This window comes from Papio anubis, chromosome 6 (assembly GCF_008728515.1).
Source record: "Papio anubis isolate 15944 chromosome 6, Panubis1.0, whole genome shotgun sequence".
Taxonomy (NCBI): domain Eukaryota; kingdom Metazoa; phylum Chordata; class Mammalia; order Primates; family Cercopithecidae; genus Papio; species Papio anubis.
The window spans coordinates 62,073,401-62,098,796 of record NC_044981.1 but is presented as its reverse complement, the minus strand read 5'-3'; the positions used below and the strand labels follow the sequence as shown (position 1 = coordinate 62,098,796).

At 33.9% G+C, this 25,396-nt stretch overlaps 1 non-coding gene across 1 annotated transcript; it reads left to right on the top strand.

Moving 5' to 3' along the window:
• Nucleotides 1-21,487: 21,487 nt before the first annotated feature.
• LOC116275552 lies at nucleotides 21,488-21,549 on the top strand. Its single transcript, XR_004184668.1, has one exon. It is a non-coding gene; the product is annotated as a U7 small nuclear RNA (small nuclear RNA).
• Nucleotides 21,550-25,396: the final 3,847 nt, after the last annotated feature.

Below are 25,396 nucleotides of genomic sequence, written 5' to 3'. Positions count from 1 at the left end.
CAACAAAACAGCCTTAACTTTTTTGTTGTTGTTGTTCTGGATGGGGATGTAGAGATCCGGATTTACTTTTCTTGCATGGTTTGTGTTTGCTGGATTAATATTTTGTAACTGTCCCCATTGTTATTGTCAAATAAGTTTCATGCTTTCTTACTGGATTTGCTCAATGTAAAGACTAGTGTGGTTAAGGGAATTAATTGATTAATTGATTTTCTAACTTCAACAAATAACGTTTTGTTGAGAATTAAAGCAAACTAGACCTACATTGTTAATTGAATTAAATGGCCTTTGAACATGATCACTATATGAAAAATTTAATGAATACTCTCTTTGGAATATGTGCTCAATAGCAATGTATCAATAACAGGCTTAAAATGTCCATTCATTATCATGATATAAATTTTAGGATGATAATAATACCTGCTTGAAAAATGTTTAAAATTCACAAAATGTTTCCATATGTTTACTTTCTTCAGTCCTTTAAACAAATTTACAAAGTAGATTTTATTATATTTTTTGCAAATGTAGAAACTTCAGGAGACTGCGAGTCTTGCCAGCATTTTTCAATAACTTAATAACAAATGGATCTTGGAGGTCCATATATCCTACTGTGAAACTGTTTCATAACCTGAAGGATTCATCATACAAAAAGATGTCTCAAAACAATGATGAGAATACAAAGGGATCTTAAATGTTAGATAGAAAATTAGTATCAATGGCATTGTTATATGTTTATCAGATAACTGATTTTTATACAGTCTTTATAAAGTTATTGTAACACAGAAAAAGTAAATTTGTGTTATAATTAAATATAACTCCAAATATAAAAATTCTGAATATGTAATCTCATGAATTATATGATGGCTTTAATTTTTTATGTGACAATCAAGTAACATACTAATACTTGATGTATAGCATAAACACATCAAAGGAAGTTTAAAAACCCCATTAACTTTGCTCATATATATAATTCCTACAGTCATACAATCAACTTAAAAGACTGCAAGAGCTACATTTACAAATCTTTATCTTTAATCTTTTCTTTTTTGGAGAGAAAAAAAGATTATTGTGTCACTAGCAAAGAAAATTTAAATCTCACTTTTAGAAAAGGCTGTTAGCTTTATGTTTTCCATTAAGTTAGTGTTCACAATTCCAGAAAAGTGATTAATTATAAAGACAAAAAAGCCAAAGGAAATGAATTTCAACTAACACCAAGGGATAAGACTAAAAATGCAATTCAGTGATTTTTTTCACCAATAAATGCCATTGCATCTCACAGGGAAAGTATTTTAAAGTACTTTACACTACAACTCAAAGAATCAGACAAAATCCAACCAAATATAACTAATACTCTCTGTGGATAAACTCAAGAAAGAACACTGAATTTCAGCAGGGAAGTGAAGGGATCTTCTGAGGTATGGAGTGAAAACAAAGCAGCAAGACTGGCTGGGATTGACTTGGAGGTAGGAGAAACTTTCCAGTACAGGCAAAAGGTAAACAAAAGATCACAGGGCCCACATTCCTACCATGGATGCTTGCAATCATAGCCACAGAGAGTCCCTCAGACCTCACAGACCCTGAGCCTAATATAGGGAGACACCTGGAGCCCATGTGACTTCCTCATTCTTGAGAGAGAATTCATGCTAGGTCCCACTTAAACCCTGAGACCCAAGCTTCTGCAGCATGGCACCATTTTGACATCCCAGCCATCACAAGACTACATCTTGCCCTGGAACCCAATAGCGTCTGCTTCTCCACATCACTGGAGTTTGCTGAAATCCCTATGTCCACTCACAGAAGTGCAGTGTCACAAAGCCAGCTGTACCTAGTGGTGCAGCTGTGTTCTTGGCACTAGCATATTAGTCCATGATGTGTCCTACAACCTAGAGAATGGTCAGTCCAGTGCACATTGCAGCTCCCACCAGGACAAAAGGAGACAACATGCATAATCTTCAGAGCCTAGGATACAACTGCCTGGGGCTATTGTCACTGACAGCAACCTCACTCCCTCCAGTGGAAGGTCTGCTACACACTTCTGCAGACTTCATTGGGTTTGAGGACTGACCCACCATGGACACTGTTCAGATGCCTGAGTATTAGCACCACTTGTCACTGGTACATGCACGAGCTATTCAAAGCCCCAAGAAGAGGGCCACCCTGACTCACTGCTGCTACAGCTAACGTCCATGTGTGCTGTCAGGACCTGCTCCTCTAGCTGCTGCCGCCACTGCAAACCATGTACATTTCAGGGAGGTCTGTGTAGCCTGCTGTCATTGCCACCAGTACCCACCCAAATGTACCACTGTCCATTTGGACAATTGCCCTCCCAATTACACCAGTTCATCCAGCCCACCGCTTGCGCCACCATTGGGCCAATGAAAAAATTAAGAAGGAAATTTAGAAAAAATAATGAAATAAATTAAAATGGAAACACAAAATACTAAAACCTGTGGGATATAGCAAAAGCAGTGCTAAGACAGAAGTTTATAGCAAAAAAGTACCAAATCAAAAAAGTACAAAGATTTCAAATAAAAAATAAACTTAGCAATGCACTAGAGCTATACACTCACAATTTGGAAAACTTAGAGGAAATTAATAAATTCCTTAACACATTAAACTTAACAAGATTGAACTTGGAAGAAATAGAAACCTTGAACTGATAAAAAAGCAGTAATGAGATTGAATCAGTAATGATTAATCTCCCAAAAAAAGGAAATAGGAAATGCCAGGACCAGATGGCTTCACTCCTGATTTCTGTCAAACCTGTAAAGAGAACCAACATAAATTCTTCTCAAACTATACCAAAAACTTGAAAAAGAGAATACTCTTCCCAGTTTGTTTCAGGAGGCCAGCATTACCTTGACACCAAAACCAGACAAGGACACAACAACAACAACAACAAAATACAGGTAAATATCCCCAATGACCATAAATACAAAAAATATCAGCAAAATACTAGCAAATCAAATCCAACAACACGTTATAAAAATAATGCACCATGATCAAGCAGTCTATCCCTTGATCTCATTATACTCAAATCAATAAATAAGGCATATCACATCAACAGAATGAAGAACAAAATCCATATGACCATCTCAATAGATCAGAAAATCTTTCAAAAATTCAGTATCGCTTCATGATAAAACCTCTCAACAAATTAGGCATAGAAAAACATACCTCAATATAATAAAGACCATTTATGACAAACCCACTGCTAACATCATGACAACTGGAGAAAAGCTGAAAGACTTTCCTATACAAATTTGACTAAGAATGTCTACTCTTATTACTTTTATTCAACATAGGACTGGAAGTCTTAGCCACAGAAATAAGCAAAAGAAGGAAATAAAGGAAGGAGATCCAAGTTGGAAAAAGGAAGTAAACCATCCTTCTTTGCATGAAATATAATCTTACATACAGAAAAACTGAAATATTCTGTCAAAAGCTGTTAGAACTAACCAATGTATTCAGTAAAGGTGCAGTACACAAAATCAGTAGCATTTCTCTACATCAACAACAAACTAGCTGAAAAGATAAATTTAAAAAGCAATCAATCCATGTACAGTAGCTTAAAAATAACTGGTAATGAATTTAACTAACTAGGCCAAAGACCACTATTACAAACTATAAAACACTGATGAAAGAAAGTAAAAGGACATAAACAATTGGAAAATACCTCATGCTCTTGAAATAAAGAATTAATATTGTTAAAATGACCAAACCACACGGTGCAAACTGCAGATTCAATCTTATCCCTATCAAAATATCAATGACATTTTTCACAGAAATTAAAAAAAAAAACAATTATACAACTTACATAGAATCATAAAACACCCCAAATAGCCAAAACAAAAGCGAAAAGAACAAAGCTGGAGATGTCACACTTACATGACTTCAAAATATACTATAAAGCTTTAGCAACCAAAACAGCATGGTACTTGCATAAAAACAGATAAACAGACCAAAGGAACAGAAGAGAGAGCCCAGAAATAAATCCACATTTTTTACAGACAACAGATTTTTGACAAAAGTGTCAAGAACATATATTGGGAAAAGACATTTGTTCAATAAATGATGCTGGGAAGCTTGGATATCCATATGGAGAAGAATAAAACCGGATTCCTATTTCCGATATATAAAAATAAACTAAAAATAAATTACATACTTAAGCATATGTCCTGAAACTATAAAACTTCTGAAGAATACATAGTGAAAACACTCCAGGACATCATTTTAGACAAAGATTTTATGACTAAGACTTCAAAAACACAGGCAACAAAAACAAAAATAGACAAAATTGACTATATTAAACTATTTTGATTCTGCACAGCAAAGGAAACTATGAACAGGGCGAAGAGAAAGTATTTATAAACTCTTCATCCTACAAGGGACTAGTATCCAGGATATACAAGGAACTCAAACAACTTGTCAGGGAAAAAAAAAAAAAAAAAAAATGAAAGTAGACAAATTATCTTAATAGATATTTCTCAAGAGAAGACACATATTAATATGGCCATTAGGCCAGCAAGTATAAGAAAAAAATGCTCATCATTAATCATTAGGGAACTGCAAGTCAAAACCACACTATGATATCATCTTATCCAAGATCGATTATTTGTTATAAAAAAGACAGAAAAATAAATGCTCTTAAGGATGCAGAAAATAAGGAACTCATATTATTAATGGGAACATAAATTAGTAAAGCCACTATGGAAAACAGTATGGGGGATTTCAAAAAAGTGAAAATAGAGGTACCATAAGATCCAGAAATATTGTCACTGGGTATTTATTCAAAGGAAAGGAAACATATTTATTAAAGAGATTCCTGCACCCCCATGTTTATTGCAGCTCTATTTACAAAATTAATATATGAAATCAACCTAAATGTTTACTAAAAGATGAAGAAAAAAAGTCATATATATGTACAAATGTATGCTGTTCAGCTATAAAACATTAAAATTCTGTCATTTGTGGCCACATAGGAACAGGAGGACATTATGTGAACATAAGTCAGGCACAGAAAGATGAATACCACGTATTCTCACTCATATGTGGGAAGTAAAATATTTTGTGAGCTCGTTGATGTAGAGAGTAGAACTGTGGGTATTATTGGCTGGCAAGGGGAAGTGGGAGAGTTGTGAGGGAAGGTTGGTTAAAGGATACAAAATTACAGCTAGATAGTAGGAATGATTTCTGGTGTCTGCAACACTGGATGGTGAATATTGTTAACTATAAACTTACTACACAGTTCCGAAAAGCTCTAAGAGAAGACGTGGAATAATCACAAAGCAAAGAATTGATACAGTGGATATACTAATTACCACAATTTAGTCATTTCATGTTGCATATGCATATCTAAATGTTACTCTACATCCCACAAATATGTACAATTATTAAATGTCAATTACAAATGAAAGGAAAAGGGAATGTTAACCCCTACTGTTGAGATAATAGACATTAATTATCTTCACGTATTTTCACTTTTATCACATCTCTGTAAATATAATTGAGCTTATAATATAAGAGAATATAGGAAATAAATTTGTAGCTCACCTCAATACATTAGGAATGCAACAGCAAAATAAAGACAAGAAAAATACAAGAAAGAAATGAAAATTAATGAATTTAACGCTAGTTCATACTGCCTATGAGAACACATATTAAACACTAGATATGCTTCTTGAAAATAGTAAAACTGATATCTGCCACATAATCAAGAACAAAGGATTACATATTGTATGACTCTATTTATATAAATTCCTTTAGGAAATGAAAACCTATTGAGCCTATCAGTGGTTCCTTGGGCTGAGGCTGGGAACAGGAATTGTTACAAATGGGTATGAAGATAATTTGGGGGATAATAGTTGTGCAAATGTATCAATTTACTAACAATTATCAAATTGTATACTTAAAATGAATATATTTTATGGTTTTTTTATTCTAACTTTAATAGAATTACTAAAATATTCACTGAAGTCTCAACTATGTACCTCTAATTTAAGATCATTTTAAAGATTCCAACCCTCTTTGAAATTTTAAAACTGTTTTTTAAAAATCTACATTTGATGAGGGCTAGTAGGTTTGTTTTTTGGTTTTTTTTTTTTCATGTTTTGTTTTGTTTGTTTTGCTGCATAGGACCAGTAGCATATATTTTAAACTTTGCTTGCCATATGATAACGGTCACAACTATTCATTCTGCTGTCGTAGAGTGCAACACAAATAGATTGTAAGTAAATGAGGGGGAGGGGCCAGTGTTGCCCCAGTGGTTGCTGTATGTCAACTTCTGCTTGAAATCGTAAGTATGTTTGGGACATACAAACTTTTAAACCAAAATGTAAAAAAAAAAAATCTATTGCTTTGCATAATAATATTCTCATACAATTTTAGCCAAGTATTGTTAATCACAGCTGCTTAAAGTGCTTATCTGTGAATTGTGTATAAAATAGCATTGCATATTTTTTAAGTAAAAACTTTGTTTAAATTTAAATGGTTTATTGTTCCATATTAGAAATTTTATTTTTTTTTTCTTTTCCATAATAGTGAGAAATTGTGCCATTAAAATATTTATATTTAAAAGAGTTAACAGTTGCATGCTCACAAAACAAGCTCCATCAATAATTTTCACTTTGATGGTTTTTATGATAATACACTATAATTGGATTCAGCAGTAAATCCAAAACAGCTCTGAGGCATTGATTTTCCAAACAGTTCTGTCAAAATTATGCAGGAAGAAATGAAGCAGTGGCTTGATGAGGCATATCATGGAATGATTTTGAAATATTTTGCTTACTGAACAAAAGACACTAAGATGCAGATAGTTTGTTTCTTTCAACAATCGTGGCAATCATGCACATGTTGTTAACACAAATAGTTTTTTTTTTTTTTTATTGATCATAATCCTTATTTAGCTTACCTAAATTTAAGCAACAAGTGACCAGAACATATTACCAGAAATTTGCAAATTCTCTGAGTCTTATATAACAATTTTTTTCATGTTACTTTCTATTCATACCATATACTACTTTGTGTGTAGCAGGGAAATGTTATAATTAATTAATTGAGTTTTCTTACATTTGCCAAGATTGTGGTCACTTCCTCTAGTGGTTCATTCTGCTATTGTCTTTAGAATAAGAAGTTGGTTACTTAATAGTCCAATTGTCCTTAATATTATTTGAAAACTGCCGGGTGAATTCAATGAAATAACTAATAACAATCATGTGCTACTTAAATTTGCTTGAAAACAAGCAAGTTATTTTTAAGGTTGTCTGTGTTAACTTCCTGCCCTCTACAAAATACAAACGAAACAATTAATTATCAAACTTTCATTTGGCTATCCTTAGCTTAGCAATTACTTCATTTAATAATAAAATATAAATAAATAATCATATTTCAAAAAATTTGGTCCCAAGAAAGCTCATTTGCTTACAATTTTGAAGTTAAAAACAATCACATTATCTAAATTGAATAATCGATTAAGTCAATTTTGACCTCATTGTGTTTCATGTATAATAACATCCGATAAGAATATTCAATTGCATGGAAAATGTTAAGGATGCAATAGTAAATGAAAAAGAGCATGGTCAGATAGATCTTTCACATACTACATTGTTAAAAGAGAAAAATTCCGTCATTTAAATTTCTTTAGTTGTTACCTCATAGTGCCAAACTAAATTTCACTGTGGGAAGCCTTAAAATTAGAAAATAAATAAATAAATAAATAAATAAATAAATAAATCTAATCTTTGTATCCAATCCCTTATAAAGAATTTTGAAGCAGACCTGGAGCTGTGGCTCACACTTATAATCCCAGCACTTTAGGAGGCCAAGGCAGGCAGATTACCTAAGGCCAGGAGTTCAAGTCTAGCTTGGTCAACATGGCGAAACCCTGTCTCTACTAAAAAAAAAAAAAAATTACCTGGGTGTGGTACCACACACTTTTAGTTCCAGATACTAGGGAGGTACAAATACTATTAATAAATGTTTGTATATTTTCTACTACTTGTAAAGTATTAATATTCATAAGGTATTATTCAACTGTGTAAAAACTACTGTTCTCCCTATTGTGTAGATGAGAACTCAGTGCTAGAGATGTTATCACACTTGGCAAAAGCCTCCTAGAAGTAAACTCAGAGCTCTAGATTTCCACTTAACCCTTCTCCTTACCAACCCGCACTCTTTTAACTGTTCAAGGATACCTCCCTCAGAGTTGTATCACCTTCTCAGAATGTCACTGGAAATCCCATTCCAGTAACATTTTTGTTTTACAATATTAAAGGAGAAATAGGAATTTCTTTGGGTATTGCTTAATTCATAAACTGTATTATTCAATATCCACTCAGGAGAAGCACAAGTATTCTATATGTTTCAAGTAAAAAGGACTTTAATGGAGCCCATTACTCACAGTTACTAATTTACCAAAATTTCTGTTCCACCTTAATATTTTTACTTCTGTATATCAATTATTATTATATGCATTTTAAAAATCAACTGACCCTTTTACTTAAAAAAAAAAAAAAAATTAAAGTGAATGAGTGGATGGACTTACAGTAACAAGATCCTAAAAGGAAGTGGCATACCACATTGGGGTAGGAAAAAGAAATGCTGGGGCAAGACCAGGGACAGTGGGCCTATGGCTGGTGGTCTGTGTCCCAGAGTGTCAGAAAATAGTAGACATCGAGCAAGACCAGGTACATAAGTTGTGGGGTCCAGTGTAAAATGAAAAAGCCGGGCTTTTAGTTAAAATGTCAAGTAAAAAGTGTTGCCAATGGTACATATAAAGCTGTTTCTTTTTTCCTGTGCTATCTCCTTTGATTTGTCATGGTGGCTTTATTTTTCTATTTAATGTTATTGTAAATGAAAACAAATTAAGGTTTTAAATCATTAGCATAATTCCTTTGCTTATTTCTGGAGGCTGCCTCTAAATAGTGAAAAGAGAGGAAAGGAAACTTGCCTCCTTTGGTGGAAGACAGAATCTGTCCAAACAAGTCATGAGGCTGGTCTAGAGAGCACTTGTATAGTCAGGGACAGGGATACTTGCAGAAAGGCAATACCCAAAGATGTCAAGAATGTTTAAATACATGCACAAGAACTTACTCAGTAGCTGACCTGGGGGCCAATGAGAGCTTTTATCCCACAGGAAAGTAGCCTCTGTCTGGCTGCTCCCCCAACACACTGTGAAACTGCCAACCAGGGGAAGGGTCAGCCTCCCGCATATCTCTTTCTCAAGACTGTAAGGCGCATGTCAATCTGATCCTGATCCTCTCCACACACACACCCAGGAAGGGCAGTGTGGCAGTGGTCTCTGAGTCAGGGCAGAGAGACAGAGACCTTGAGGAGCCCAGAATGCAATTGTATAGGGGGGCGAGCAACCAAGAACAGGTCCCATGGCAGTGTCAAGACGCACTTCTGAGGATCAAGAACAGGGACACGCTCCATGGTCTCAGAATCCACTGAGAAAACGTTAAGTTCAAACATAAAGCTACTGAGAGTGTCAAGATGACAACCACAAAGGATTAAACCCTAAGTGTGGGCTCTTTTGAGCTCAGGAGTCAGTGACAATGCACTAGTTGCACATCCAGGAAGCTCACCCTGAGAGTACCTCATTGATGACATATAAGAAGCAAAAAAGCATGAGTTATTTGAATCTAGTAGGTGAAAGGAAAATAAGTCCTAAAATGGGAAATCTGAATTGGATGTTAGAGATTTAAGGAAAGACACTTCATGTAAATGTTGGTAGTACTAAAGAAAAATATTTGCTTCCCAACAGACCAGCAGGCCCTAAAGAAAGAACTGAAATCATAATAAAAAATAACAGAGATCAAGTGTGGTTATGTTTTAGGAAGAAGGACCTGGCAGGGGGAAACCTGAGGATGAAGGAAATGAAAAATAAGGGGAGCTAAAGATGTAAATGTGATGCTGAAGGAAGGGTGTGGGTCAAGGAAAAGGCACAGAAAAATTTGTGGGTATCTGCTGTAATCAATCCCGGCACTTTGGCAGGCCAAGGCAGGTGGATCACTTGAGGCCAGGAGTTCAATATCAGTCTGTCCAACATGGAGAAATATCATCTCTGCTATTAAAAAAAAAAAAAATTACCTGAGCAAGGTGGTACGTGCCTGTAGCCCCAGCTACTCAGGAGGCCGAGGGAGGAGAATCGCTTGAACCTGGGAGGCAGAGGTTTCAGTGAGGCAAGATCATGCCACTGTACTCCAGCCTGGGCAAGAGCAAGATTCTGTCTTAAACTAAACTAAACTAAACTAAACTGAAAGGAAATAAAAATATGTGGGTATCACAAAAATACTGAGGGATTGATGCTGTGAAATGAGGAGACCCTTCATCAGGAAAGAGGACATACAAATAGAGAGAAATGATCAAAAAGAGCATTTCTTCTATCACACACTATTAATACCGTAGGATCATGAGTTCAAAAGTCCAGGAATCATCCAGCGGGTAAAATCAAGTTTGAATGGCAGGAATATCCGTACACAAAACAGGATAAACAAAGGCCTTGTTCAGTTCCCTAGCCATATTTCTTTTTCCTCTCAGATAATAACAGTGAATCCTGAATAAGATATCTTAAGTAATATCACACAAATAATAGCAGTTTTCCCTTGCTTAGCATTCCGTCAGTCAGTTAGTCATCCTCCATTAAGATTTAGAGAGTTTTTCTAATTTCTCATACTATTAATCAGTAAGATGCTTTTCACAGAGTAAGCACTCAATGAATCTGCATGTAAAGCATTAATAAACTTCTTTATTATTTTATGTATACAAATTTTTAAAAGGAAAATAAATCCAAGTTGTTCTCATTACTAATATAACTATATGCTCACACCTGCCCATAACACTTTAAAATATACATTCTCTCTTTCTCTCTCTCTCCCTCTGGACCCCCATCTCTCTTTTACTCTCTGTCTTTGTTTTATTTGTGTTTTGTTTGTTTGTTTTGCCTCCTTCCACCATATCTGATTCATTGGCTCTCTCCGGGGTTACCACACTTCTCCCAATACATTCTTGACCTATCCTACCCATATCAAACTTACATCATTATTTCAATTACGTAGAGGTTTCCTCAAAAGTACCTTCCTCTCTGGCCTCTCAAAGTTCATGTCTTTCTTATATGCAAAATGCATTCATTCCATCTCAACAGTCCCTAGAGTCTTAATTTATTTCAGCACCAACTCTAAAATCCAAAGTCTTATCCAAATATTATTTAAATTTGATATGAGTATAATCAAGGTACAATTCATCTTGAGGCAAAATTCATTAGATCTTAAGGCTTGAGAATAATCCTCTTTGGTTCCATGTCTGGACTTGTAGGCCTGGTAATATGGCAGCGAGACCCCCACAGCTCAAGGCAGTAATCCCACCCACAAAGCATCATATAAGCCTTCTAACCTGTTGATACCTTTCTGGTGACCCTAATGATGTCTGAATTGCCTTTGGGGTCATTTTTTACTCTCTTTGAAAAATAATGCATGTTCATAGCCTAATAGTTCTACCATCCTGCCCTGTCAAATCCCAAAAGTCAAACAGCCTTCCTTCATTGAGTCCATCTCTGTTCCCTTTGGTTCAAACTAGAAATGTTTCTGGTTGTATAATCCCACATTTTGTCAAGTGGTTGGTTGGCCATATCTTTAATGTTCCTTTCAGAACAAGCTGTTCATTTTTTTGCAATATGGTAGGCTGCGGATTTTTCAAACATTCAAGTTCTGATTGCTTTTTGATTAACAATTTCTTTTTCAATTCATAATAACTATGAGGTAAGATAATATTGTCTTACTGTTAAAACTCATAAGCCAAAATTTGGTTCAAAGTCACTCAGAAATGAAACTAAATTTTCCCACATGTAATTATAAAAAAAATAATAAATTTTCAACAAATTTTAAGCATTATTTCTTTCAGAGTTGTATACATGTTAACTGCCAAACAACAGGCTCAAGACCAACTATATAAATTTCTTACAGAGAAAAATTGATATCATATTTTGACTAGTCTGTGTGGACATGGCAGGGATTGTTAAAAAATGTAAAGCTTCACTAAGATCTTCAGAAGCTTCACAGGTCCACTAACGTTGGAAAAGGTAATTTAAATAACCTTGTAGACACAATCATCTACTTCACTATTGACTAAGAACAGAACCAATAAATGTATTTAACTAATGAACATTCAAAAAAGTTAATTTGTTTTATAAAGATTATGTTTCTTTCAATAAACAGTTTTTATACTGTGTATTCAAATTCATAGCAAATGAAAAGTTGAAAACACATTGTTATGTTTTATACATTTGTTTTTAAGAAGATAATAATGACTTACAGTTCACACTGGCTTAATAATGCTTTAAGAGAGATTACACTATTCAAATGACTTGTAATTTAGCTGAAAAATATCATCTAACATTTCTTGTTCACCCAAAGTGATTGATCATCTCAATGGTGAATCTCAAAATGATGCTTAGCTATAATTGGAAAGAAAATTTTAAATATTCCATTTTGGCCATCAGACATTCTTCCAGCTTTTCATTATTCAGACCAAGTATTGTCATGAAAATGAATTCATCAATGTAACAGAGATAAATGAGCCAACACAGAACAGACAGAACTATCTTCCGGTTCTTAGGAAGAAAATTGTCTCATTGCCCTATTATATCAGTGACAAAGACGTCTGGACTTTATGAGCATATCTTTCCATTTAGTCTCTTTAAAATATTAATGACACAATGATTTAACCTCAAAACTAGGTTCAAGAAAGTGCTTAGAAAGTACTTCCAAGGTTGAAGACTAAAGATAAAACTAATCAAATTATCTAAAAGATTAGTATACTTCATGTAAGCAAGTTCATAAAGGATATTATTAATGATAACTTGAAAAATGTAAGTTAAATAAAGCAATTTAGTTAGTCAAAATATTCATATTTTAAACATAAAATTACCTACTAGGCAATCATGGAGTAATACAATCAAAACATATTTTATATACATAATGCATTATAGGAGGTTTCCTGCTTTAAGTCAAATTATCGAAGCCATTCAGATTCAGACATGGGTAGAACTACTGAGAAATTGTGAACTGAGCCATTATAGATTTTACTTTCATGAAGAATTGATAAGTATATGAAATAAATCTTATTTTAAAGGAAGTTGCACACATGCTCATTGAGTTACTTTTATTAACAAAACCTTGGTGTTCAGGGGAATGATCCTCATTTCCAGATCATGAGATCTGTCATCAACATGTATCACCTGTCTAGCCTATGGACTTGTGCTTGGATCTTAAATAAATAAATATTTTTATGTATATACCTAAAGTATACAACATGACATTTTTTAAGTTATTTAAGTAAAAATTGGCAAACACACACACACACACACACACACACACACACACAGCAACAGTGTTGTTTGAGACTACTCCAGCTACTACAGAAATATGTTTCTTAGAGCTCTGGAACCTGGGAAATCCATGGTCAAGAAACTGGCGGATTCCGTGTCTAGTGAAGGTCCGCTCTCTGGTTCATCTATGGCTGGCTTTTCCCTGAGATCTCAGATGGCGTAAAGGACACGCAAGCTCTCCAATGTCTCTTTAATAAGGACACTAATTACATTCATGAGGGCTCTGCTAATTGACATAATAACTTACCAAAGTCCCCTCCTTCTCATACCATCACACTGAGGGGTTTGGATTTCAGCACATGAATTTTGGAAGTCACAAACCGTCAGTCTATTGTAAATGTGGAGTAACATCTTTAGCTATGTTTTACAAGTATGGGAACCACAGAACACGTTGGTAGTTTGGCAGCTTGAAGTTTTCAGATTACTAGAACATTCCCAGTGGAGAATGGTGAAAAACTGCAGAAAGTCTGAAAAATAATGTAAAACTCAGTGTTTCTTGTGAGAATGAGATAATAATCGTTGCAGTGACTGAGACAAGCTTTGTGGTAGCTGCTCAGACTTATATATCAGAACTTGTTTGTAAAAGATACAAAAAATCAAAAAATTTTAAAGGAGGAGACTGTGATAGACTGTCTTTAGTATGAGGAAGTAGAATCAATAAAATATAAAAGTTATCAATAATATGATCAAACTGTGCCTACAGATAGATTACACTTTCAGAAATAATTTAAAATAATGTTTTACTATTTTAAAAAAGTTTCCTAGTTCATGTATTAAAAAAATATTAAATTGTTTCTAAGTTATAACACTAACTGTATTATTTTTCTGGTTGTAGTGGACTAAAATAAAATACTGAAATAAGTACTTGTATATCTTTACTGTTTATAATAATGCCTCCAATAAACACACTTAGGAACTCACATACACACTCACAAAGACATGCATACAGAGTGAACAAATAAACAATCAAGCACACGATTCTCATGTTAATGTGATTTGTTGAGATGCTTATACCCTCCTTGCCTAATACTAATATACTGAACAAGGTGGCAGGGTACAGGTTTTTCTACCAACAAGTAGCACATTTTTGAAAACCCGAGCAAAATATGAGAACAATGAAAATTCAGTGATTTGGATAGGATCACAGAGAAGGTACAAAAATTGATCCACTGAATTCCACACCCAAAATATGACAGAAGAAATATTGAGAAATAAAAAAATCTTTTTTTTTTTTGGTCTACTTTGTTACATAGAGACATTTTCTGCTATTAACCTGAGGCAACTGAGTAGAGAAATTTAAATTAAGAAAAACAAAGCCCTAACCTTATACTTAACCTCCCAATGAGTCATGATGACCTCTTGCTCAAACGTAGGAGGTGGAAAGATAAAAAGCTGAGAGGCGCTATACATCCAAATTAGCAAATAAAGCTGACACGCCAGAGAAAATGTTTTGAAAAATCTGATTACAGCTTCCAGCTGCTTTAGCTAATTTCTTCACTTCCTTCTGTCATGTTTTTCAGCACATAGAAGGTCAAGATTAAACTACTTCTATCAAATAAACAAACAGTAAGTAATATCAGATAATTTACTCATTCAGAATATCTCCAAAACAGAAAACAAATATATAAAACTTCGAGAAAGATATTATACATGAGAATAATAATTCTAGAAGAAGTAAGAATCTGTCAGAAAATAATATTCAATATTATAAACCAAGTTAAAGGGTAAAAAAAAAAAAAGACTATAAAAATATGTCTCTGCTGAGACACAGGAGAAAAGAAAACAAATGAAATTTAGCTAACAGATGAGCTAAAGCTAATAATATTTTTCATATATCTCATGTTTCATAAAATAAATGGAAAATAAAGATGTTCAAAACTGAAAGTCATATAGAAGTAGCAAAATTAAATATTTTATACTGGTAACACAATCTTTAATAAGAAAAATGACAGAACATCTAGGAAAAAATTAAATAATTAAGTAATAAATAAAGATTAGAGACATTAGAAAAAAAAAAAAAGAGCAAGTCATTGTGATATACTTCATTTGTATTATTCACACACAAAAACCTAGGAGACAAATACATATTTAGATATATGACTGAAGAAAATTTTTCTGAAGTCAAGAAAGGATTAAATCTCCTGCTTAAATGTGACCTCTGTGTCTCATGGAAAAAATTCTACAGAAAACCAGTATCAAGAAAAACTACAAAGGATCAGAAAAGACAATATGGGTTCAGGCAAAAAGACAAGGAAAAGACAGCAAGCTCATCTCAGATTTCTCCAGTGCAATGTTCGATTGCTAGAAGACACTGGAAGAAGAAATAAATTCTGATTAAAATGAATCATCCAGTAAAAATGAATGCAGAAACATTTTTAAGTATAAATTAAATGCTTAGTATGCTAAAACTCATAAGATACAGAATTTCTCAGACCCTTGGAAAAATAATTTCCAGTTATCACAGATTTCAAAAAACTAGAAGAGCGTTAATTAGGCAAAGAAGAAGCAGTGGTCGCAGGGTTGAGAGTGAGTTCTGCATTATTTTCTAAGTCTAAAAATAAGAGAGTTCTAACTATGGAAGCTTCTGTTGAATATCAATTTTGGAAATGGAAAAATAATATAATATCACTAAAAAGAGTAAATAAATGTCAAAAGAAGAAAATGTTGCTAACCCCAGCTTTTATGAAAAATGATATCATATTAAAAATCAATAAATATGGAAACAATAAATGTGTTCATTTTAAATTTTACAGATGAAAACAAACACTAACTCATTAAATAAATAAATAAATAAATAAATAAACAATAGGGAATAATTCAAGTTACCAGAAAGAAAAGGCTACGTTTCACCAAATCAAACACTCCATCAATGTTTTAATGATATACTTAAAATTTTATATCATAAAGAAAAGAAAGAAAATAGATGCTATTAGTTAAACTATTTTACACTGCTTTCTCATTTCTCAGACTGTTTATATTATGCTAATCGAAATAAATTTTTTGACTAGTCTAGTTTAGACTAAATTTTGATATTGTCATTCTTCAACCTTCAGGTAGAACCCCTTATGGACCATTCATTGGCTAGGGTACTATTGAAACTTATTCACACAGATTTCAACTCCTCTGAGTCATTTTTTCTTTTCTTGGTGTCTAAGTTTTTTTATACAACAGCATCTTGTATGCCATCGAGAATGTTATAGATTCAGCCTTTCTTAAAATAGTGTCCACTAGGGCCCTTAGGATTTTTCCAAGTAATTCATAGCAACCTTCAAGCCTTAAATATCTTAAATATGGTACTTTAATTTGTTGCATATAGTAGGCAATCTATTTCTATAAACCTCAGCAACAAAATGTAACAAAATTTTATCTATTTTTGAGAATCTTCTTTTCTTAGGTCCTGTGAAACCCTTGCTCAGTGCTTTGATAGTAAATACAAAATTCATTCATTCTTCCAATAATGGATATTGACCTCACTAATATTAAAATTTTACACATTCCTCTTTTATTTCTGTGATAATTTGTGCACAAAATAACTTAGTTTTATTTTAATGCTAATTTATAATATAATCTTTTTGGAGACATATTTACAGTTAAACTCAACATGCCTAGTACACAAATTCCAGTAACTTATTATAACTAATGACTATATGTATAGCATGACCAAGTTCAACTATACAAGGCAGTAATAACTAAATTTTGACTACAGTTTAACCTAAATGGTTGTAAGATGTTTTTTTTTTTATTATAGAGATATCTAAATGTAGGGAAAAATGCATCTTCGAATTGGTGAATATAGTACCTTATATAATGCATATAATTTATTAGAAAACAAAAAGGCAGAATGTATAGTAAAATTTGAAAAAAACAGAGATTTAAACATTTTGAAAAACAATTTTACAAAAGAACTAAAAAGTTCCTTATATTTTAAAGTAAATTAGATAAAATAAATGAGCAAACACAAATTTATGTTGTAAAGCAGGTTTTTTTTAAATTAAAGGAAACAATAGCATGCAAATTAAACCCACACACCCCATAATTCAACAGAAGTTATATTGAATCACTCATCTCAAGAAAAATAACAAAATAAATTAAAGATATAAAGAAAAAAAGAAAGTCATAAACAGAAATTAACTGAAATAAGAGAAGGAAAATTAATAAAACAAAGAGTTGTTTCTTCTGTTAAAAATATGATAATAACAACTAAAAAAATCTTATGGGAGACAGAAGCAATAATAATAATAATATGTATATAAACAAATTTAGACATTTGAACGTGAAAATAACTGCAATTTTAGAGAAAAATATTAAAATAAATTTTAATTTGTTACAAATACATTTGGAAAAATTTGGGACAGTTTTTAGGGAAAATGTTACAAATATTTAAAAAAGAATATACTAAAGAAATCTACAAGAACAATTAACATGGTATTGAGACTTCATTTTTTAAATTTACATTTCATTAAGTATCTGCATGAATAATTTGACAAATTCTTTCAAAATTTTTGATTAATTCATTAATTTATTAATGTATTCATTTTTGAGACAGAATCTCCCTCTGTCACCAGGCTGGAAGTGCAGTGGTGCTGTCTCAGCTCACTGCAACCTCTGCCTCCTGTGTTCAAGCAATTCTCCTGCCTCAGCCTCCTGAGTAGCTGGGACTACAGGCGCACACCACCAGGCCCAGCTAATTTTTGTATTTTTAGTAGAGACGGAGTCTCACCATGTTGGCCAAGAATGTCTCAATCTCTTGGCCTCATGATCCATCCGCCTCGGCTTCCCAAAGTGCAGGGATTACAAGTGTGAGCCAACGAACCCAGCCTCAAAATTTTAAATAAGTAGTAGTACCAATTTCATTTTAACAACTCTGCAATAAAGTGAAAGTACAAAAGTTACCAGCTAATTTCTACATGTCTAATGTTTCCATAAAGTAGCACTAGTCTTCTACTAAAAATCAGGGTGAACCACTTCTAGACTGGATGATTAATAAACAATCTCTGAAAATCTTATCTTCTGTAAAAGCTGTGAGGACAATGGCAAAAATTAGCAAAATCAATTTCATAAAGACTCTAAATTAATAACAGGCTTTCAACAACCAGGAGAACATTTATTTAAGAAAAAATAAATGTCTGAATCTTAGTGAGAATGACAAGCTTGTGGGGTTTTAATTTGTCCTATTCCTACCTCCTATTTTCAGCCGCATGATAGCCTCAAACATCAATAGTCATGCAAGAGTGGTAACAATTGAAAGTAGCAACTTAACAGCCAATGGAGAAGACAGAATTAGATTGGAACTCACCCCTAGGTGCAGAGTATTGTCACTGTATTGCCTCACAATTAAAATAGCTTCCTAATAAAGTCTTATTCTCAGGGATTGTCTTTATTTTATCTGATTTAGAGCTCACTAGATGGGAACTAACCTATCCTCAATACAGTTTATGTTTTGTTTTGTTTTATTTTTATACATTTAAGGAGTACAAATACAGTTTTGTCACCTGGGTATATTGCATAGTGTAAAGTCTGGGATTTTAGTGTAATCACTGTCTGACTAATGTACTATGGAAAATAGTATGATATTTCTCAGAGAGCTGAAAATAGAACTACCATTCTATCCAGCAATCCTACAACTAGGTATATACCCAAAGAAAAATAAGGAATTACACAAAAAAGATACCTGAATACATATGTGTCTTTGGGTGATGTTTTGCAAATAATCAATGATTTTTAAAGTCTTATCTTCCTGAAGTGGCAATACCAGTTGGAAAAAAAAAAAAAAAAAAAGATGCAGAACTAAAACTCCAAAAAGAAAGAACTGGAAAATAAGATGTCCACAGGGTGCTTTAAAAACTCCAACATATTTATCTATTATGCCACACATATACACAGAACTGTGTGCACAGCCAAAAGAGAGTTGAGAAGGCCTAATTCCTTACTTCTGATTGATTTTAAGGATTTTTACATGCCGGAAATAAAGGTTAAGACAGAGCTGTAAAATTGTAAAACACTGAAGAAATGCTTTAACACATGCCCAGAACCCCTGAGCAAAGGCCGGGAGACTTACTGATTCAAGGCATTTAGTGAAATATCTGTGCAATTATTAGCAGATCAATAAGCAAAATAAGTTGAGTCTGCCATGGCTGCATATGACAAAGAAAATATAAAAGTATTAGGCTGTTCTTGCATTTCTATAAAGAAATATCTTTGACTGGGTAATTTATAAGAAAAGAAGTTTAATTGTCTCACACTTCTGCAGGCTATACAGAAAGCATGGCAGCATCTGGTTCTGAGGAGGCCTCAAGGAGTTTTACTCATGGCAGAAGGCAAAGTAGGAGCAGTCACTTCCCATGGCTGAAGCAGGAGCAAGAGGGCAAGTAGGGGAGATGCTATATACTTTTAAACAACCAGATCTCATGAGAACTCAGTCACTATAATGGGGACAGCACAAAGGTAGGTGGTGCTAAACCATTTGTATTAGTCTGTTTTCATGCTACTGATGAAGACATATTGGAGACTAGGTAATTTATACAGGAAAAAGGATTTAATGGACTTACAGTTCCACGTAGCTGGGGAGGCATCACAATCATGGCAGAAGGCAAGGAGAGGAAGTCACATCTTAAGTGGATGGCACCAGGCAAAGATATATAGAGTTTGTGCAGACAAACTCCCATTTTTGTTTGTTTTATTTTGTTTTGTTTTGTTTTTGTTTTTTGTCTTGAGATAGAGTCTCGTGCTGTCACCCAGGCTGGAGTTCAGTAGCACGACCTTGGCTCACTGCAACCTCTGCCTTCTGGGTTCAAGTGATTCTCCTGGCCCAGCCTCCCGAGTAGCTGGGATTACAGGCATGTGCCACCACACAAGGCTAATTTTGTATTTTTAGTAGAGAGGGGTTTCACCATGTTGCAAGGCTGGTCTTGAACTACAGCCTCAGCCTCCCAAAATGCTGGGATTACAGGCATGAGCCACCACACCAGACCCAAACTCCTGTTTTTAAAACCATCAGATCTCCTGACACTTATTCACTACCAGGAGAACAGCATGGGAAATATCTGCCCCATGATTCAATTATCTCCCACCGGGTCCCTCTCACAACACATGGGAATTATGAGAGCTACAAGATGAGATTTGGATGGAGACACACAGCTAAACCATATCATTCTGACCCTGGCCACTCCCAAATGTCATGTCTTCACATTTAGAAATCAATCATGCCTTCCCAACAGTCCCCCCAAATCTTAACTCATTTCAGAGTTAACTCAAAAGTCCATAGTCCAAAGCCTCATCTGAAACAAGGCAAGTCCCTTTCACCTATGAGCTTATAAAATCAAAAGCAAGTTAGTTGCTTTCTAGATACAGTGGGAGTACAAGCATTGGGTACATACAGCCCTTCCAAGTCTGAAATCCAGCAGGGTAGTCAAATCTTAAAACTCCAAAATGATCTCTTTTGACTTGACGTCTCACTTCCAGGTCATGCTGATGCAAGAGGTGGGTTCCTTTGGTCTTGGGCAGCTCTGGCCCGTGGTTCTGCAGGTTGTAGCCTCCCTCCTGGCTGCTTTCACTGGCTGATGTTGAGTGTCGGTGGCTTTTCCAGGCACAGGGTTCAAGCTCTTGGTGGATCTACCATCTTGGTGTCTGGAGGACGGTGGTGGGAACTATGGGAGCTACAAGATGAGATTCGGGTAGGGATACAGAGTCAAATCATTATCACCACTCATGAGAATTCCACCTGAATAATTTAGTCATCTCCCACCAGGCTCTGCCTCCAACATTGGGATTACATTTCAATATGTGATTTGGGTGGGAACACACATCCAAAGTATATCAATATTTTAAGGAATTAGTTCAGGAAAGTCATCAAATGAACAAAGAACAATAATAATAGCAACAATAACAAAACTCTGAAGACAAGGGATAAAATTGATTCCCATGGTTGCTATATTATTTAGTATGTGTGATTGTTTAAAATGTAGTACAAAAAGAAACAGGAAAATAGGAACCATACACAGAAGAAAAGCAAAGCAAAATAGTCAATAGAAACTGCAATGATGAAGCCCAGATGTTGAACTTGCTAGACAAAAGTTTTAAAATTAGCTATTAGAAGATATTGTTCAGTTTTACAACTCTTTTAAAATACGTCTAGTAGATTTTCTGGTCTTTACCAGAAAGACTCACCGCTACAAAATATATATATATATAAAAAATATGTTCAAAGAACTAGAGAAAATTAAAATTATTTTAATTTGAAGAATTAAAAGAAAATACAGAATGATGTTTACAATGACAATATAAAGAAATATAATTTTTTTTTTTAAAGAGAGAACCACATGTAAATGCTAAATTTGAAAAGTACAATGATTGAAATGAAACAGAAGTACAACATTTTCATTTGGCAAAAGAACAAATCATGAAATTCAAATATATACCAATTAAGTTTATTTAATCTTTAAAAAAAAAAAAAAGAAAGAAAAAAAGAAAGAAAGAACAATAAGCAGAGCGCCAGTAACCTCCAGGGCATCATCACGCTTATTGATATGTATTGAGAGTGTCAGAAGAAAAGGGAGACAAAAAGTGGCAGAAATAATATTTGTGACTTTGGAAAGTCTAAACATTGCCTTAATTTTCACTTTCCAAGAGCGTTAAAAAAAAAAAAAAAAAAAAAAAGAAAACACGCACATATTAATGGATACACTAAAAAGGCTCAAAAAACTCCAAAGGAGGTAACTCAAAGAGTTTAAACCTAAATGCCTAGAAACGTCATAGTCAAACTGCTGAAAGCCAAAAACATATTTTTTTTCCCAACTTTTATGTTAGATTCAGGGGCTACATGCACAGGTTTGTTAGAAAAGTATATTGTGTGATACCGAGGTTTGGGGTGTGATTTAACCCATCACCCAGGGGTGAGCATAGTACAAAACAGATAACTTTTACAGCAGCAAGTGAAAAATGACTCAAAATATACAAGGGAGCTTCAATAAGTTCAACAGCTGACTAATCATCAGAAGCACTAGAGCCATGAAGTGGTGGAATGACATATTAAAGTGTTGGGAAAAAAGACTGTCAATAAATAATTATCTATTCAGCAAAACTATGCGTCTAAAATAAAGAAAAAATGTAGACAGTCTTGAATTAATTAAAAAGAAAGCCTGAGATAATTCATAGCTAGTAGCCCTACTCTTTAAAAAATAGTAAAGAAACATCATATGGCTAAATGAAGAAACACTGCCGAATGACTTGAATCTATGCTAAGAATAAAGAGAAAGTATATGGAAAAGGTAACTACATAGGTAAAAATAATAATAAAAACAGTATCAGTGTAGTTTTTATTTGTAACTCTTCTTCTCCTTAATAATTCATATGTCTTACTCATTCAAGTTATTTGTAGAATCCTCTGTTCAATTATTACCTGATCAATAAGCTAAATAAGTTGAGTCTATCACGGGCACACATGACAAAGAATATAGTTTAAAACATGTATCTACCTATGTGCAGCAATAATTATAAAATGTACCATTACTAGTACAAAGGATGAGAGAAGAAATGGAGCTATATTCATATTTTATATTGTATATTGCTCATATTATATATTGTATATTGCTATAAATCTGAACTATATGATTATAGGTAACATGTTTATTGTAATCCTCAAAGAAACCAATAAGAAAATAACCTAAAATATAGTAAAAAAGAAACATCTGGTGAATTAAAATGAACATTAGAAAATATCTATTTAAGAGAAGACAGGAATAGAGAAACTTAATGACCTAAGACATGTAGAAAACAACTACGAATTTGACAGATGTGAATCCCACATTATTAATAAATGTATGAAGTATAAATGGATTAGTCATTCTAATTAAAAAAAAAAACTGAGATTAAAACAAAGAAGAAACCCACCATGATCCAACTATACACTATTAATAAGAGACACATTTTAGATTCAACCTTCATTCTGAAGGGTATAAGCCCTCAAGAATGCACTCTTTTCAGCTTGGGTTGCTGCACACAGGCACGCAAATTTACAACAAAGCAAGAGAGTACCAAGAGGTACCAAAGTGGATCAACTGTGTTCTGTAAATATCCCATCTGCTTTGTGTAAAAGCAGCCCTATATCCAACTTCTGATATGAATTATAAACCTATCATGGCTGAGACTCCTCCTTTCTCCTATTGTTCCCTGAACAGAATAAGGTAAAGTGTGATGGTGGCAATCATAACTTTGTAATATAATGGAACACTTGCTGTGTTCTCAGGCAAGAGTGTTCTTACTTTGGGGAACAGGATTTCTAAACCTGAGGAACCATATTTGCATGGGCAGGAACCACAGAGATCCTAGTGAGTGAGATGGTATATAAAGCCAGTCCTACCCTCACCCCTCCGCTCCCTTGGAGTTTCACTCTGTCGCTCAGGCTGGAGTGCAGTGGTGCCATTTTGGCTCACTGCAACCTCTGCCTGCTGTGTTGCCTCTCTTTGTTTTTGGATCCATTCACTCCTCTTTTGGGGGTACAACAACACAAAGAGGTTATTGCTTTAATGAGTATACTCTATCTGAAGTATAATGTCTTATTTTCAAAGAATATTTCCCTATTCTTGTGTTTCAGCTGATCCTAGGAGGCAGTTTCAGTGCTCCAGGATGTGTGGATACAATTCTTTGGTATTGGGTCCAATTTTACACCTTCATTGCTGTGAAATTTTGTCTCATTGGAAGTTATTGGTTTTTGGTTTTGTTTGGTGGGGGAAGAGGGGTTATGTCTGTTGGTAAGGAATGCTGGAAGCCTCCAGATAGAGTTTTTGACTAAGGTTCTATCTACAGGGAAGGTAACTCATGTGCATAATAAGTATCTATCACTGTACAAATAAACAATCCAAAACAAAAAGAAAAACAAAATAGAAACAAAACAAAACAAAAAAACAAACTGTGGACTCTGAAAGAAGAAAGGGTCCCAATGCACTTGATTTGTAATCGAATGGCTTTTTAACTTCTCAAGGAATGATGCCATACTGGAGGTTCAGCATTAGACGTTTTTGCTTACAGGTTGGACATTCAAGGATAGCAGTAACAAAGCTGGCTTTGGTAAGTGAGACTATGCTATTGGTCCCATCTATATCTTTCATCTATCACCATGGCTACTCTATGCTATTGGGTCCCTTTTACCAGCTCTTTGGTGAATGATCAGCTGACCAAGTCTTTTAGTCTGTTCGGCTGTTTAGTACTTTTTCATGGTGGATGTTTATTTATGTGATAAAAATCTTATCACTGCATGCTCGTTACCATCTGTTCATTGACATACCTCTGTATCTACACTCTTTCGGCTATTTATTTTTAAATGCTGATTAAGTGATTAGGTCGTTGGCCACTGCCTAGGAATTGATATGTATTTTGGCTGCTACTTTGAAAAAGATACAGTTCTAAGTACAAAAACATGCAAAAGTACATAACACATATCACTGACTTTTAAAGAATTTATCATAATTCATTTTACAGAAAAAAGTAGTGAGCAATAAATGTTTCCTGATGTTTTGTATGATCCTTTTTAAGGTAGACACCATTACTTTAAATGGTGAATTTTACTCTAAGCACATGCTATATACTTAGTATAGTATTTACTATCTGGCATCTTGTTCATACGTGTATGCCAACTTTCACATCACCAGAGACCATTGATTACCACAGAGAACACAAAATATCCATAGTTGTTCTGGGCTTAGTAACCAAAATAGTATGTGTATGTAGTGGGTGCATATGTAACGTGTGTGGTGTGTGTGTGTGCAAGGAGATTAAAAGAAAGAGCAAAAGATAGTGTCGGAGAGTCTAAGAAAACTTAAAAACAATTTTCAAATCTGCCATTTATTCCAAAAAGCAAACTAATAATATCTGTTAATTGTATCTTGAGACTGAGAGAGCAGTCTTTTAATTCCTGTTTAGTTTTCACCACTTTGAAATAATATAAATATAAAATAAAAATTTAATAGTATGTAAGAAAGATCATTAGAAAAACATGTCATATAAATTGATTAATTA